Source organism: Bos javanicus, chromosome 20, assembly GCF_032452875.1.
Source record: "Bos javanicus breed banteng chromosome 20, ARS-OSU_banteng_1.0, whole genome shotgun sequence".
NCBI classification, from domain to species: domain Eukaryota; kingdom Metazoa; phylum Chordata; class Mammalia; order Artiodactyla; family Bovidae; genus Bos; species Bos javanicus.
The window spans coordinates 35,456,911-35,473,631 of record NC_083887.1 but is presented as its reverse complement, the minus strand read 5'-3'; the positions used below and the strand labels follow the sequence as shown (position 1 = coordinate 35,473,631).

Here is a 16,721-nt window from a genome sequence, read left to right as displayed (position 1 = left end):
TGAAATTTGCAAAATCTATATTTCCAAATGGGGTCATATTCTGAAATTCTGGGTGGACATGAATTTTTGGACGACACTATTCAACCTAACACATCATCCTAAGGGAATGATCACAGATTTACAGGTGCTATACTAACTAGTCTCTAGAAAGAGGAGTATATGCAAGGAATTAGAATGGTGCACAAAATAAGTGAATTTTATGTGGACACCTGTGGAAGGATGTCATCGAGAGGATGTCCCCTCTGGTTGACCCTCCGACCCCAGACAATCAGAGCCTCCTTATCCCCTCCCCTGTCCTTGGAATATATGTTCTGCTGGCTGTATCTGTACCAGGAGCCATTTTCAAGGATGCAACCTTGACAGAACAATGTGTTATTAGGATCATGGGGTCTGTACACAGGACTGAACCCCATTAAGGCTTCTAAATAACTTTTAAGATTCTGGCAGCTGGGTGAGGAGATGTGGAGATGTATTCATCTTGCTACTGTGGGAGACAAGCCTCCTATGTAAGTTCCTTGCTTATTTAAACTGCCACCTACAAAATCAGTCCTGAATATTCATTGGAAGGACTGATGCTGAAGCTGAAACTCCAATACTTTGGCCACCTGATGTGAAGAACTGACTCATTTGAAAAGACCCTGATGCTGGGAAAGATCGAAGACAGGAGGAGAAAGGAACGGCAGAGGATAAGATGGTTGTATGGCATCACTTACTCAACGGACATGAGTTTGAGCAAGCTCCGGGAGTTGGTGATGGACAGGGAAGCCCCTGTCCATGTCCATGGGGTCACAAAGTGTCGGACACACTGAGCAACTGAACTGAACCAATCTGAATGGGCCGGCCTCTCCTTGACATTTGTGTAAGGGGGCCAATTTAGAATTTCACCAGGGGACTGGAGGGTCCTGAACCAACAGCAGGGAATATTTTGCAACTCAGTTTCTTTCAATTGTTAGAGGAACCCAAAGCAACTTAAGACTCACTTTGCAGAAATTCATCACACTATTTTTTTTTTTTTTTCACGCTATGAAAAAGTCAATCAGAAAGCCTTCCTCACCCTCAGGACCTGGTTTGACAGAGCTTTCAAAGCCAGATGGCTAAACTAATGGACTCTTTAAAACCCTTAATGAGAGGTGTGGCAAAGTACCTTACATTTATTTAGACAAGAGTACCTTTACCTTCATTATCATTAAATATTTACTGTATGCACCATGGTCTTCCTGGCATCATCAGACACAACCTGTCTAAAAAGAACTCTTTCCCTGGGATGGCATTGGGAGGAGCTATAAACACGGGCAAACATAAAAGTATTTGGGCTTTAAACATAAAATCATGTGGACTAATTCTGACATTTTGAGCCATTCAGTCACTTCAAGAAGTGACTCTTAAGATACGATTCATGGGTGGTCCTTCTCCATGACTCCTAGTTCTCCCAATCACTGTGGTACTTTGCAGCACCTGAATCTCATCAGTCTTAGTCGCCCAGAGCCAGGCCCCATGGACAAGACTTCAGAGCTGCAGGGCACCCCTGTCCAACACCCCAGCCCCACCAATCTCCCTCTGGGTCCAAAGGCAGCACCACAGCAGCTGTATTTCGATGGTTCCATACCAGACCCCAGGTGGGTATGCCTTTACTAGTCCATCATACAACTTGGTGGTGGTGGTTTAGTGGCTAAGTCTTGTCGAACTCTTGCAACCCCATGGACTGTGTAGCCTGCGAGGCTCCTCTGTCCGTAGGATTTCCCAGGCAAGAATACTAGAGTGGGTTGCCATTTCCTTCTCCAGGGGATCGTCCACACTCAGGGATGGAACCAGGCTCTTCTGCATTGCAGGCGGATTCTTTACCGACTGTACCACCAGGTAAGCCCCCGTGTAACTATGAAGAGAGGGCAAATATGCATTTCAAGGGCCCTGTATTTGAATACGTATTTCAAAGATTAAATGGCATTATTAAGAGAAAAAGTAAGCCACGTTATAGCACACATAGCTCTTTGTGTAAGGCTATGGGACAGTTACTGCAAGGACAACTGTATCTGCCAGGGAGTTTCTAGGGAGGAACGCGAACCAGGATCCTAGAACTCAAATTTTATTGCTCTGAACCCCACACAGTCGGAAGTTTGCCTGGCGCGCTTGAGTGTGCCCAAAGAATCTCTGCCGGGAAGCCCAGGGGGTGTGCCTCCAGGCCGGGATAACAAGTGGCCCCGCGGGATCCCACCCGCTTCGCTCCGCTCTGCTCCCGCCCGGGTGGCCAGCCTGCGGGGGCCGGAGCCCCCGCCCGGGTGCCCGGCCCGCCGTTTTCGGTTTCCACTTTTCCTTCCCAGGCCTCGCCCACTTCCTTTCCCACCGGTCCCCGCCCGGCCGCCGAGGCCCGGGGTCCCGCACCTCTGCAGGGTCCCATCCGCTCTCCCCCCGGGGGACCCAAAGGAAGAGAATTCCTGTGGGGCCCAAGAGTGCCAAGAGTGCGCAGCGAGACGGGAAATTGCAAAAGTCCTCGGCCCTCTGCCCTCCCCCGCGGCTTTCCCGTAATTCCCGCCCCTGGGCGCGCGCCCCGCAGCTGATTCATAGGCCAGGCGCGGGGCCGGCCCTGCACGTCCGCACCCGCGCTCTCCCGGGTCTCGCACCGCGGTTCGGCAGCCCAGCCGCCGACGACTCGGCCCGGCTCGCGGAGCCCTCGGCCCGCGGGGTGAGTACCCGACCGCGCGCCCCGCTCGCCTCCGCGCGCGCCGCCTCCCTCGGTGGATTCTCCGCCGGCCCCTGCCGTCTGGACGCGGCCCGGAGTTCAGCACTCTGCTCTCCTGCTCGGTGCCCCGAGGCCTCGCGTTTGCTTGGGCTGGGGGGTTCGCTCTGCCCCGAGAAGGGGTTTCGAGGGGTCCTCGCCGGTGACCCGCGGCCGGGTGCGTAACTACTCATTCTTGCCAGAGCGCACACCGTGCGTAACCACGACGGTGCCCACCCTGCGTTTACAGTCCCCATCCCACCGCGTCCTTCGCAAGGCAGTCGGGGGATATTTGTGGGATTAAAATTCCCATTTGACCCACTTTTGCCTCGTTCCCAGCACCCCAGAGTTAATTGGGTGTTAATTGCGGTCTCCAGCCTTCCCTCACGTTCTTTTAACGCCTACCTGAGGGTCATACCTCTCTCGGTCGGCGACCTCTCTCCACCTCCCTCTACACCTGGGAGCGAGAGGCGCTCACACGCAGGTGCAGCCGATAAAAGTTCTTGGGGATGCGGTGGTGTCTGGGGTAGACGCCAAGCGAATGGAAGGAGCACCAAGTTGGCCGGTTGGGCGATGGAAGCCTTGTATTTGTAACCGCGCCGCCTCTCACCCTTTTACAGACAGCTCTTTCCTAGGCAAAAAGCACGGAGGGGTTCAGCAACTTGTCCAAGACCATAGAGCTGGCTTCCGTGGCGGTGACGTCGCGGAGCACTGAGAGCCCTTTCTTGACAGTGTTTGGCCGGCTCGTGCCTCCATCTGTCCCGCCTGCCTGTCCTGTGGCTGGAGGCACAGTATTCAGTGCCACGGGGCAAGGGTGCCTGGTAACTGACAAGCTTGAAGACTCTGAACAAGTTTATTCTCCAACTCAAGAGGGATCAATGTAGGCAGAGGCTATGATAGAACTGAATGCCATGTATTTAATTTGAGCTAGAAGGAAAGAAGCTGTGGGTCTTATTGTCAAGTCTAAACTGACTTTAGGACGTGGGTCAGGTTAACGTATGGCCTCAGCCTCTGTTTCCTCCTCTACGAAATAATAACCGTTCACACTAACTATGGATCAGGCACTAAGTACTGTACATACACGAGAATGATTTAAGCTTCACCACTGATGTGGGTAACAGTTTTCCCATTCTGATTTTATCAGTGAGAAAACTGAGGCCCAGAGAAGTTAAGCAACTTGTCTGTGGTTACACAGCTAGCAAGTGGCAGAGTCAGGATTTGGCTTTGGAGGCTGCCTGTAACCACTATCTGTGTCTCAAACTTTAGGACCCTTTGTGGAGTGCCCCCCGCCCGCCCCCCACGTATGGTGCTTCATTATTGTAGCACTCTGTCCTCAGAGCACTTTGCCTCTCTCCTGAGCTGCTTTAATGTGCACTCAGAGACCCTTGAATCTGAAGGGCACCAAATAGTCATAGTGGCCAGGGGTTTCCAGACTTAGCTGTGCCTCAGAATTATTCTTGGAGTCTTTAAAAGCACTGGACACCAGCCTGTTACCTACTCAGAATCTTCAAGGGCATGCTGAGTTTGGCACCTCCACTGATAGCTTTCAGTATTGTTAGAATGCTTCCAGTGGCAGGGAGCTCACCACCTAACATTTTATTGTTGGATAGGGCTAACTCTCAGCTGTAACTTGCCTCCTTGCGGTACCTGTTCTGCCTCCTGTTGTCTCAGCAAATGTGTCTAAACCTTCTGTATCAACGGCCACCTTGAGAGGAAATGGCCGTCTTAGGTGTCCAGTGGGGACTGGAGCCATACTGGGGAGAATACTTACTTACACACTGGGTTTTTCCTTCCACCTCTTTAACCTGAGAGACTGGGGACACCTGCAGTGGTGCTCAGAGGTGTTCCAAAGTCTCTGTTGTTTTTTGTAGCCCATTTGTCCTGAAAAAGGAACCAAATCAGGAAAACGATCACGGTTCTGAAAGAGGTGGTACTGTGATTTGACAAGAGGAAAGAGTGTTTTCCTTGTGGGAATATTGTAGGCTCGAGCAGAAGGAAAGCTGAGCAAGTGTCATCTTGCTCACTTTACAGGAATACTGAGCCCTAGCCCTGCTTTCTCTGGAGGAAGTCCTCTTTGACTGAAAAAAATATATGAAATGGGGAGATACAAGACAGATAAGAACTTGTGAGAAATTCCCCTCCCTCCAAGCAGGATTCCTCATAGTTCTGTAGCACAGATTTCTTTTATAAAAGCTGTGTCCTGTGTTCACAACCTTCTATTTGTTTTCAGAAGCTATTTACTCTAGTTTATCTGTTTTATTTTTTATGTTTTAACAATAATACAAATAATAAATGAATATGTATATGACGTATGGGGGGAAATGTAGAACTAACTTTGTCACTCCTATTCTCACTCAGAAGAGGGAAATGTCAGGTTCGTACCTATTATTCCAAGACTTTTCTTGGGTATACATTTGCAAATATATGTATACGTGGTGGTTTAGTCGCTAAGTTGTGTGCGACTCTTGAGACTCTATGGACTGTAGCCCACCAGCTCCTCTATCCATGAGATTCTTCAGACAGGAATACTGGAGTGGGTTGCCATTTCCTTCTCCAATATTATGTTTTAATAAATGTAAATGAGGTCTTACTATCATCGTGCAGCTTACTTTTTCACCCCCAAGTCTTAGACCTCTATCATGTCTGTACCTCTTTTATTAATGGCTACATTCTAAAGTAATAATACTTATTTTTAATTATGTTAGCTAGAGATATTTATTCATCCTTTCCCTTATTGATCGACATCAAAGTTAACTAAAATTATTCAGCATTAGCAACAGTGCTTCAGGGAAAATTGGGCATTCACTTTTGTGCTTAAGCCTGAGTGTAATATCCTAGGAGAGAGATTTGTGGATCAGTTTATCCATTTTTCACTTTGATAGATAAAACTCTTCAAATTGCACAGCTGACCCACCCCAGGTGCTATTAATAATTTAAACTCAGCACATGAGAATTTGTTTTCCTCATCCTTCCGAACACTGGGTATTATCTATTTTTATCTAAATTTTCAAATCTGGTGAATGAGTGAAACTCAGTAAGACATTTTAATTTGCATTTTGCTGAATACTGCTGCAGAAAGCAATGGCACCCCACTCCAGTACTCTTGCCTGGAAAATCCCATGGACAGAGGAGCCTGGTAGGCTGCAGTCCATGGAGTCGCACAGAGTCGGACACGACTGAGCGACTTCCTTTTCACTTTTCACTTTCATGCATTGGAGAAGGAAATGGCAACCCACTCCAGTGTTCTTGCCTGGAGAATCCCAGGGACGGGGGAGCCTGGTGGGCTGCCATCTATGGGGTCGCACAGAGTCGGACACGACTGAAGCGACTTAGCAGCAGCAGCAGGAGCTGCAGTTTAATATCTCTAAATATTTATGGATTGCGTGTTTCTTATGTGAATTACCTGTGCATGTCCTTTGCTCACTTTTCTATAGGGTTGTTTTATCTTATGTCTGTTTACTGCAGAAGCTCTACAGGTATTCAGTTTCTTAATCTGTTGTCTCTTATAGATGATGCAAATATTTCTTCTAGTGTAAAGCTCCTTTTCCCAAATTTTTTTATTGTGGTAAAACACATAATATAAAAGTTACCATTTTAACTGTTTTTAAGTACACAGGTCTGTGTTATTAAGGACATGCCTCTTGTTGTGCAAGCATTACCACCATCCATCTCCAGAACTCTTCATCTTGCAAAACTGAAATGCTATACCCATTAAATGATAACTCCCCATTCTCTCCCTAGCCCCTCACAACCATAATTCTGCTTTCTGTCTCTATGAATACTCCAGTTCAGTTCAGTTCAGTCGCTCAGTTGTGTCCGACTCTTTGAGACCCCATGAGTTGCAGCACGCCAGGCCTCCCTGTCCATCACCAACTCCCGGAGTTCACTCAGACTCACATCCATCGAGTCGGTGATACCATCCAGCCATCTCATCCTCTGTCGTCCCCTTCTCCTCCTGCCCCCAATCCCTTCCAGCATCAGAGTCTTTTCCAATGAGTCAACTCTTCGCATGAGGTGGCTAAAGTACTGGAGTTTCAACTTCAGCATCATTCCTTCCAAAGAAATCCCAGGGCTGATCTCCTTCAGAATGGACTGGTTAGATCTCCTTGCAGTCCAAGGGACTCTCAAGAGTCCAACACCACAGTTCAAAAGCATCAATTCTTCAGCGCTCAGCTTTCTTTATAGTACAACTCCCACATCCATACATGACCACTGGAAAAACCATAGCCTTGACTAGATGGACCTTTGTTGGCAAAGTAATGTCTCTGCTTTTGAATATGCTATCTAGGTTGGTCATAACTTTTCTTCCAAGGAGTAAGCGTCTCTTATTAATTTCATGGCTGCAGTCACCATCTGCAGTGATTTTGGAGCCCCCCAAAATAAATTCTGACACTGTTTCCACTGTTTCCCCATCTATTTCCCATGAAGTGATGGGACCAGATGCCATGATCTTCGTTTTCTGAATGTTGAGCCTTAAGCCAACTTTTTCACTCTTCTCTTTCACCTTCATCAAGAGGCTCTTTAGTTTCTCATCACTTTTTGCCATAAGGGTGGTGTCATCTGCATATCTGAGGTTATTGATATTTCTCCCAGCAATCTTGATTCCAGCTTGTGCTTCTTCCAGCCCAGCATTTCTCATGATGTACTCTGCACATAAGTTAAATAAGCAGGGTGACAATATTTAGCCTTAACATACTCCTTTTCCTATTTGGAACCAGTCCGTTGTTGCATGTCCAGTTCTAACTGTTGCTTCCTGAACTGCATATAGGTTTCTCAAGAGGCAGGTCAGGTGGTCTGGTATTCCCATCTCTTTCAGAATTTTCTATAGTTTATCATGATCCACACAGTCAAAGGCTTTGGTGTAGTCAATAAAGGAGAAATAGATATTTTTCTCGAACTCTCTTGCCTTTTCGATGATCAGAGGGCATTGGCAATTTGATCTCTGGTTCCTCTGCCTTTTCTAAAACCAGCTTGAACATCTGGATGTTCACGGTTCACGTACTGCTGAAGCCTGACTTGGAGAATTTTGAGCATTACTTTACTAGCGTGTGAGATGAGTGCAATTGTGTGGTAGTTTGAGCATTCTTTGGCATTGGAATGAAAACTGACCTTTTCAAGTCCTGTGGTCACTGCTGAGTTTTCCCAATTTGCTGGCATATTGAGTGCAGCACTTTCACAGCATCCTCTTTCAGGATTTGAAATAGCTCAACTGGAATTCCATCACCTCCACTGGCTTTGTTTGTAGTGATGCTTTCTAAGGCCCACTTGACTTCACATTCCAGGATGTCCGGCTCTAGGTGAGTGATGACACCATCGTGATTATCTGGGTCATGAAGATCTTTTTTGTACAGTTCTGTGTATTCTTGCCACCTCTTCTTAATATCTTCTGCTTCTGTTGGGTCCATACCATTTCTGTCCTTTATCGAGCCCATCTTTGCATGAAATGTTCCCTTGGTATCTCTAATTTTCTTGAGGAGATCTCTAGTCTTTCCCATTCTGTTGTTTTCCTCTATTTCTTTGCATTGATCGCTGAAGAAGGCTTTCTTATCTCTTCTTGCTATTCTTTGGAACTCTGCATTCCGATGCTTATATCTTTCCATTTCTCCTCTGCTTTTTGCTTCTCTTCTTTTCGCAGCTATTTGTAAGGCCTCCCCAGACAGCCGTTTTGCTTTTTTGCATTTCTTTTCCATGGGGATGGTCTTGATCCCTGACTCCTGTACAATGTCACAAACCTCATTCCATAGTTCATCAGGCACTCTATCTGTCAGATCTAGTCCCTTAAATCTATTTCTCACTTCCACTGTATAATCCTAAGGGATTTGATTTAGGTCATACCTGAATGGTCTAGTGGTTTTCCCTACTTTCTTCAATTTAAGTCTGAATTTGGCAATAAGGAGTTCATGATCTGAGCCACAGTCAGCTCCCAGTCTTGTTTTTGCTGACTGAATAGAGCTTCTCCATCTTTGGCTGCAAAGAATATAATCAATCTGATTTCCGTGTTGACCATCTGGTGATGTCCATGTGTAGAGTCTTCTCTTTTGTTGTTGGACGAGGGTGTTTGCTATGAACAGCGCATTCTCTTGGCAAAACTCTATCAGCCTTTGCCCTGCTTCATTCTGTACTCCAAGGCCAAATTTACCTGTTACTCCAGGTGTTTCTTGACTTCCTACTTTTGCATTCCAGTCCCCTATAATGAAAAGGACATCTTTTTTGGGTGTTAGTTCTAAAAGGTCTTGTAGGTGTTCATAGAACCGTTCAACTTCAGCTTCTTCAGCATTACTGTTTGGGGCATAGACTTGGATTACTGTGATATTGAATGGTTTGCCTTGGAAACAAACAGAGATCATTCTGTCGTTTTTGAGGTTGCATCCAAGTACTGCATTTCGGACTCTTTTGTTGACCATGATGGCTACTCCATTTCTTCTGAGGGATTCCTGCCCACAGTAGTAGATATAATGGTCATCTGAGTTAAATTCACCCATTCCAGTCCATTTCAGTTAGTCCATGAATACTCCAGGTACCTCATAGAAATGGAAGAGTCTTTGCAGTTTTGTAACTGGCTTATTTCACTTAGCAAAATGTCCTCAAGTCTCATCCCTGTTGTAGAATGTATCAGAATTCCCTTCTTTTTTAAGGCTGAATAATGTTCTGTTGTTTGTATATACCACATTTTGCTTATTCATAATGCTTTTATTTTTAAATATCTTTTGCTGCACAGAAGTTTTATTTATTTGTTTTTAAATGTATTTATTTTCTTTTTGTCCATGCTGGGTCTGCGTTGCTGCCTGGGCTTTTCTCTAGCTGTGGCGAGTGGGGGCTACTCTTCTTGCGGTGTGCAGGCTCTTCACTGTGGTGGCTTCTCTTCTCGCAGAGCATGGGCTTCAGTGGTTGCAGCTCTTGGGCTCTGGAACACAGGCTCAGTAGTTGTGATACCTGGGCTTAATTGCTTCATTGCATGTGGGCTCTTTCCAGACCAGGAATGGAACTAGTGTCCCCTGCATTAGCACTGGACTCCCATCCACTGCACCACTAGGAAAGTCCTGCAAGAAGTTTTAGATGTTTGTGTAATCGACTGCAATCTAATCACTTACGTGCTTTGTCTAGGTTAGAAAGACCTTTTTCACCTGAAAATTATTTCTAAGCTTTTATTTTTTTTTCTAATACTTTTATTACTTTGGTTTTACATTTAGCTTTTCAAAATTCCAGATTTTTGGATAAGATGAAAGGTAAAATGTCACAACTTTTTTCTTAAGTTTTAAGCATTTGATCCAGTGAGGCTCTGAGTGCTCACTTCTATCTGATTCTTTCACAGTCCCTCAGACTGTAGTGTGCCAGGCTTCTCTGTCCGTGGAATTTTCCAGGCAAGAATACTGGAGTGGGTTGCCATTCCTTCTCCAGGGGATCTTCCAGACCCAGGGATTGAACCCACATTTCTTGCATCCCCTGCATTGACAAGTGGATTGTTTACTGCTATACCACCTGGCCTGGGAAGATATAGTTGATTCAATGTGGTATATTTATAATCATACTACTTTTTTCCAACTCATTTGAATTCTATTATTTACAGCAAAATAAATTCCTGTTTATATAAGGACTTGTTTGAGGATTCTATCTTATTTCATTGATCTATTTTTGTCTCTTCTTCTGCCAGTTTCACTCATATCCCTGCATCACTTCTGCTATAACTTCAGTTCAGTTCAGTTGCTCAGTCGTGTGCGACTCTGTGACCTTATGGACTGCAGCACACCAGGCTTCCCTGTCCATCACCAGCTCCTGGAGCTTGATCAAACTCATGTCCTTAGAGTTCGTGATAGCATCCAGCCATCTCATCCTCTATCGTCCCTTCTCCTCCTGCCTTCAATCTTTCCCAGCATCAGAGTCTTTTCCAATGAGTCAGTTCTTTGCATCAGGTGGCCAAAGTATTGGAGCTTCAGCTTCAGCTTCACCATCAGTCCTTCCCATGAATATTCAGGACTGATTTCTTTTAGAATTGACTGATTTGATCTCCTTGCAGTCCAAGGGACTCTTAAGAGTCTTCTCCAACACCACAGTTCAAAAGCATCAGTTCTTCGGCGCTCAGCTTTCTTTATAATCCAACTCTCACATCCATACATGACTACTGGAAAAACCATAGCTTTGACTAGATGGACCTTTGTTGGGAAAGTAATGTCTCTGCTTTTTAATATGCTTTTTAGTATGTCATAGCTTTTAATACGGTCATAGCTTTTCTTCCAAGGAGCAAGCGTCTTTTAATTTCGTGGCTGCAGTCATCATCTGCAGTGATTTTGGAGCCCAAGAAAAGAAAGTTTGTCACTGTTTCCATTGTTTCCCCATCTATTTGCCATGAAGTGATGGGACCAGATGCCATGATCTTCGTTTTTTGAATGTTGAGTTTTAAGCCAACTTTTTCACTCTCCTCTTTTACTTTCATCAAGAGGCTCTTTAGTTCCTCTTCGATTTCTGCCATTATGGTGGTGTCATCTGCATATCTGAGGTTATTGATATTTCTCCTGGCAGTCTTGATCCAGCTTGTGCTTCATCCAGCCTGGAATTTCACATGATGTACTTTGCATATAAATTAAATAAGCAAGGTGACAGTATACAGGCTTGATGTACTCCTTTCCCAATTTTAAACCAGTCCATTTTTCTATGTCCAATTCTAACTGTTGCTTCTCAACCTGCATAAAGGTTTCTCAGGAGGCAGATAAGGTGGTCTGGTATTCCCATCTCTTTAAGAATTTTCCAGAATTTGTTGTGAAGTCAAAGGCTTTAACATGGTCAATGAAGCAGAAGTAGATGTTTTTCTGGAACTCTTTTGCTTTTCCTATGATCCAACGGATGTTGGCGATTTGATTTATGGTTCCTCTGCCTTTTCTAAATCCAGCTTGTACATCTGAAAGTTCTTGGTTCATGTACTGTGGAAGCCTAACTGGAAGGATTTTGAACATGACCTTGCTAGCATGTGGAATGAGCACAATTGCATGGTAGTTTGAACATTCTTTGGGATTGCGCTTCTTTGAGATTGGAATGTAAACTAACCTTTTCCAGTCCTGTGGCCCCTACTGACTTTTCCAAATTTGCTGGCATATTGAGTACAACACTTTCACAGCATCATCTTTTGGATTTGAAATAGCTCAGCTCGAATTCTGTCATTTCCACTAGCTTTGTTCATAATAATGCTTCCTAAGACCCACTTGGCTTCATACTCGTGATGTCTGGCTCTCAATGACCACACCAGCGTGGTTATCCAGGTCACTAAGACTTTTTTTGCATAGTTCTTCTGTGTATTCTATGTATTCTTGCACGTCTTGCACGTCTGTGTATTCTTGCACATCTTTTTAATCTTTTGTGCTTGTTAGGTCCGCCTACTGTTTCTGTCCTTTATTGTGCCCATCTTTGCATGAAGTGTTCCCTTGGTATCTGTAATTTTCTTGAAGAGATCTCTAGTCTTTCCCATTCTATTGTTTTCCTCTTATTTCTTTGCCTTTTTCACTTAGGAAGGCTTTATCTCCCCTTGCTATTTTCTGGAACTCTGCGTTCAGATGTGTGTATCTTTCCCTTTCTCCTTTGCCTTTCACTTCTCCTTTTCTCAGCTGTTTGTTAGGCCTCCTCAGACAATCATTTTGCCTTCTTGCATTTCTTTTTCTTGGGGATGGTTTTGGTCATTGCCTCAGTGAGTAGCAAGCAGTGCTTACTTTTTCAAACTCTTACCAATGCTAGGTATTAAGTCTTTTAAGTCAGCTTTGCCAATTGGACACCACACAGACACACACACAGATATAAACAATTGCAGCTTTAATTTGCATGTATTTAATTATTAGTGACAGTGTCTAGTTTTCCTTTTTTCTTTTTGGTTATTAATATTTCTTTCTCTTTTATAAATTACATAATCATGTCATTTATCAGTTTTTCTTTGGAGTTTCTTATCTTCTTCTTATTGATTTCTAAGAGCTTTATATATATTAGGGACATAACCCTGTGACATGAATATTGAAACTATTGTTCCCAGTTTGGTTTTAGACCTATTATATGTCTAGAATATTTTCAGTGTTCGTTTGATTGTTGTAGCAGTCTTTTGCTCCTGGTTTCACGTCATGCTTGACAGATTGTACAAATATTCACCTATGTATTAGTCAAGTAATTGTTTCTTCCATTTTTGCTGAGATAATTAAATAAAACACTTTATAAGTGTAGAGTATATGATAAAGATTTTACTTACATGCATCATGAAATGTTTATCATAGTAAGTTCAGTGAACATCCATTATCTCATATAGATACAAAATAAATAGAAAAAATTTTTCCTTGTGATGAAAACTCTTAGGATTTTCCTCTTTTAACAATTCTCATGTATAACATGAAACACTGTTAAAGATCTTTATCATGCTTGTATTTACTTATCTCATACATAAATACATCCCATGTATTTATTTATCTTATAACTGGAAGTTTGTCCCTTGTGACTGCATTATCCAATTCTCCCTACCCCTACCTTCTGCCTCTGATAACCACAAATCTGATCTTTTTTTCATAATAGTTTGTTTGTGAAGTGTAATCAGCGTTCAACACTATGTTAGTTCCTGGTGTGCAACATGGTTATTCAGTATTTCAATACATTTCTAAATGATCACCATGATTAAGCCTAGTCATCTGTCACCAAAGATATTACATTGCTATTGACTATATTCACCGCACTGTCCATTTCATGTCTGTGGCTCATGTATTTTGTAACAGGAAGCTTATGCGTCTGAGTTTCCCTCATCCATTTCCCTCCTCTTCTCCCCGCTTCCCTCTGGCGACCACCTGTTTGTTTTCTGTATCTATGACTTTGTTTCTGCTTATAAATTACCTATGTTCATTTTTTAGATTCCGCATACAAGTAAAATCATATAGTATTTGTCTTTCTCTGACTTGTTTCACTTATAATAATCTGTAGCTCCATTCATGTTATTGCAAATTCCAAGATTTAATTCTTTTCTATGGCTGAGTAACATTCCATTGTGTATATGTGCCACATCTCGTTTATCCATTTATCTACTGATGAGCGTTTAGGTTGCCTCCATAGCTTGACTATTATAAATAATGCTGCAATGAACTAGGGGTACATATATCTTTTCAAATTAGTATTGTTTCCTTCAGATAACTCAGAAATGAATTTGCTTCTTCATAGCCAGCTTCCCTGATAGCTCAGATGGTAAAGAGTCTGCCTGCAATGCAGGGGACCCAGGTTTGATCCCTGGGTGAGGAAGATCCCCTGGAGAAGGCATGGAAACCCACTCCATTATTCTTGCCTGGAGAGTCCCATGGACAGAGGAGCCTGGTGGGCTACAGTCCATGAGGTTGCAAAAGCTTGGACAAGGCTGAGCGACTAACACTTTCACTTTCATGATAGTTCTAATTTTTAATTTTTAGACTAACTGCCAAGCTCTTTTCCATAGCGGCTGCACCAATTTACATTCCTATCAACAATTCAAGAGGATATGTATACTTATGACTGATTCACTTTATTGTTGGGCAGAAACCAATACAACATTCTAATCAAGTATCCTCCAATTAAAGCTAAAATTAAAAAAAATGCAAAAGATTTCCTTTGCTCCACATTCTCATCAGCATTTGCATTCTTACAGTTATGAGGTGATATATCCTTGTAATTTTGATTTGTATTTCGCTGATGTTTAGTGATGTTGATCATCTTTTTCTGTGACTGTTGGCCATCTGTATGTCTTCTTTGGAAAAATGTCTACTCAGGTTCTCCACCCATTTTTTAATTGTGTGGTTTTTTTTTTTTCATGTTGAATTGTATGGGTTCTCTGTTTATTCTAGTAAATTTAATGGTCTTGCATTTTTATCTTTGTTCATCTGGATTTTAATTTGTTGAAGGAAATGAAGCTATACCAATAATGATCAAACTAACATTAATTGGGCTTACTATGTGTATGATCTCATAATCTCATTTGATCTTCATGGCAATCCTATGAGGTAGGTTATTTAATCTTATTTCACAGAAAAGAAAATGAATGCCCAGGTGGTTTAAGTAACTTGCCCATCGTCATACAGTTAGTAAGTGCCAAAAGGGGGATTGACTCTAAGTAGTCTTATGTCAGAGTACCTGTATGTAACTATTACAGCTTCCCTTTCCCATCCATGTTTGGGTTAGTACCATTTGGGGGAGTAATTTATTTTTTCAAATGAAGTATCACCTTTGGCATTTACCAAATGCTTGCATGTTCTTTGGGTCCAGGTTTTGCAGTTCTTTGACTTCACATACAACAGAGACTCACCTTTACTCCTAGCTGGAATCACAACTAAATGTTGCTTTAAAAAAGCAAACGAGCAGTGTGTGAGTCAGTTGAGCCTCATAACTGAGGACTGATCTTACACAACTGGTAGAAACACTTACCTGGGTAGGTTTAGAGAGCAAGAGAAAAGTGCTTGAACCCTGGGCATACCTCTGGAGGAGGAAGGGATGGTGAAATTGGAGTGAAATTACCCTGTGGGTTACCAGCCCTATGCTGTAACAGTGGAGGCCCTTTCAAAGGCAGAGTGTTACTCGCTCAGTCGTGTCCGACTCTTTACAACCCCACGGACTTTAGTCCTCCAGGCTCCTCTATTCATGGGATTCTCCAGGCAAGAAAACTGGAGTGGGTTGCCATTCCCTTCTCCAGGGGATCTTCCCGACCCAGGGATCAAACCTAGGTCTCCTGCACTACAGGCAGATTCTATACCTTCTGAGCCACAAGGGAAGTCCATTCAAAGGCAGGGCTCTTTAAAAAACTATAAGAAGAATGAGACCTGGAAAATGTGGGGATTCTCTAAGAAGTGAGCAACTGTTTGTACTGCCACGTAGAACTCTTCCATAAGATACACACACTGGGCACATATCCTGTTTCAACAGCTTCTTTCTTTAAAATAGTATTTGCATATAACATCATCAGGGCACCGAGCCAGTTTTGAAGAGGTTGGCAACACACCCATGTTCTTGGGAAGCAAGTGACTGATTAAACTGCTTCTCATGGGGATTATTTGCAGTGGGGAAACTTCCCAGGAATAAATATTTCAGTAATGACTGAACAAGAAGCGCTGACGAAGAGGGACAGATTTTTCAAAATCCGTGCTTTTACTACACATGTATTTATACCGAGGGATGTTCAAAGGCCATCTTCTTTTTGCAAAGAGACAAGATTTGAATGAGAAGTTCTACAAAAAAGTGGGTGATTTTTCTTTTCTTTCCTCCCATTTTCCCCCCAGAGAAAGAATGTCAGTGAAAGACATGTATGAATTAGGCAACATTTGACAACAGAAAATGTAGACAGGCCTGAAAAGGAATCTATTTTAATTAAAATTTAATGCAAAGAAGAAAGAATGCAAGAAAATTGGTACAAGTTTTTACTCATTAAATGGATATTGACTGGGTAGCAACTATATTCTGGAACTGTGATAGACAGTGGGGAATAAGATCCAAGCCTGTCCTCAGGCACTCATAGTCTGGGTGGGAATAATGGAGATCTGAAAAATAGAAATAAAAGATTTGGTCTATATCCATTAATCCTATGGTCCTAATGATTTGGTACAAATTATATACTACAAACTTATCTACATAAAATAGATAAGCAACAAGGAATTACTGTGTGGCACAGAAAACTATATTCAGTATCTTATAATAACCTATAATGGAAAATAATCTGACTATATATGTGTGTGTGTAGCCAAATTGCCTGCTATATACCTGAAACTAGCACAATATTGTAAATCAACTATACTTCAATTTTAAAACACTAGGATTATTTTTTTAAAGAGAAATAACATATTGCCGATGGGGAGGGTAATGGACAGTTAGGGAGCTGGGGATGGACATGTATACACTGCTACATTTAAAATGGATAACCAACAAGGACCTACCGTAATAGCACAGGAAACTGCTCAACATTAGGTGGCAGCCTGGATAGGAGGGGAGTTTAAGGGAGAATGGATACACGTACGTGTATGGCTGAGTCCCTTCCCTGTTCACC

General features: G+C 43.0%; 1 protein-coding gene across 2 annotated transcripts in view; it reads left to right on the top strand.

Moving 5' to 3' along the window:
• The first annotated feature begins 2,344 nt into the window (after positions 1 to 2,344).
• Positions 2,345 to 16,721, top strand: part of OSMR (oncostatin M receptor) — a 74,417-nt gene continuing 60,040 nt past the window's right edge. The window contains exon 1 of one of the 2 annotated variants that reach the window (XM_061393680.1): positions 2,345 to 2,680. The gene's annotated coding sequence lies outside the window, so the exon portion shown is untranslated. Of the gene's footprint in view, positions 2,681 to 2,808; positions 2,892 to 16,721 lie in introns of those variants that run through there. The other variant, XM_061393681.1, reaches the window with a different exon arrangement.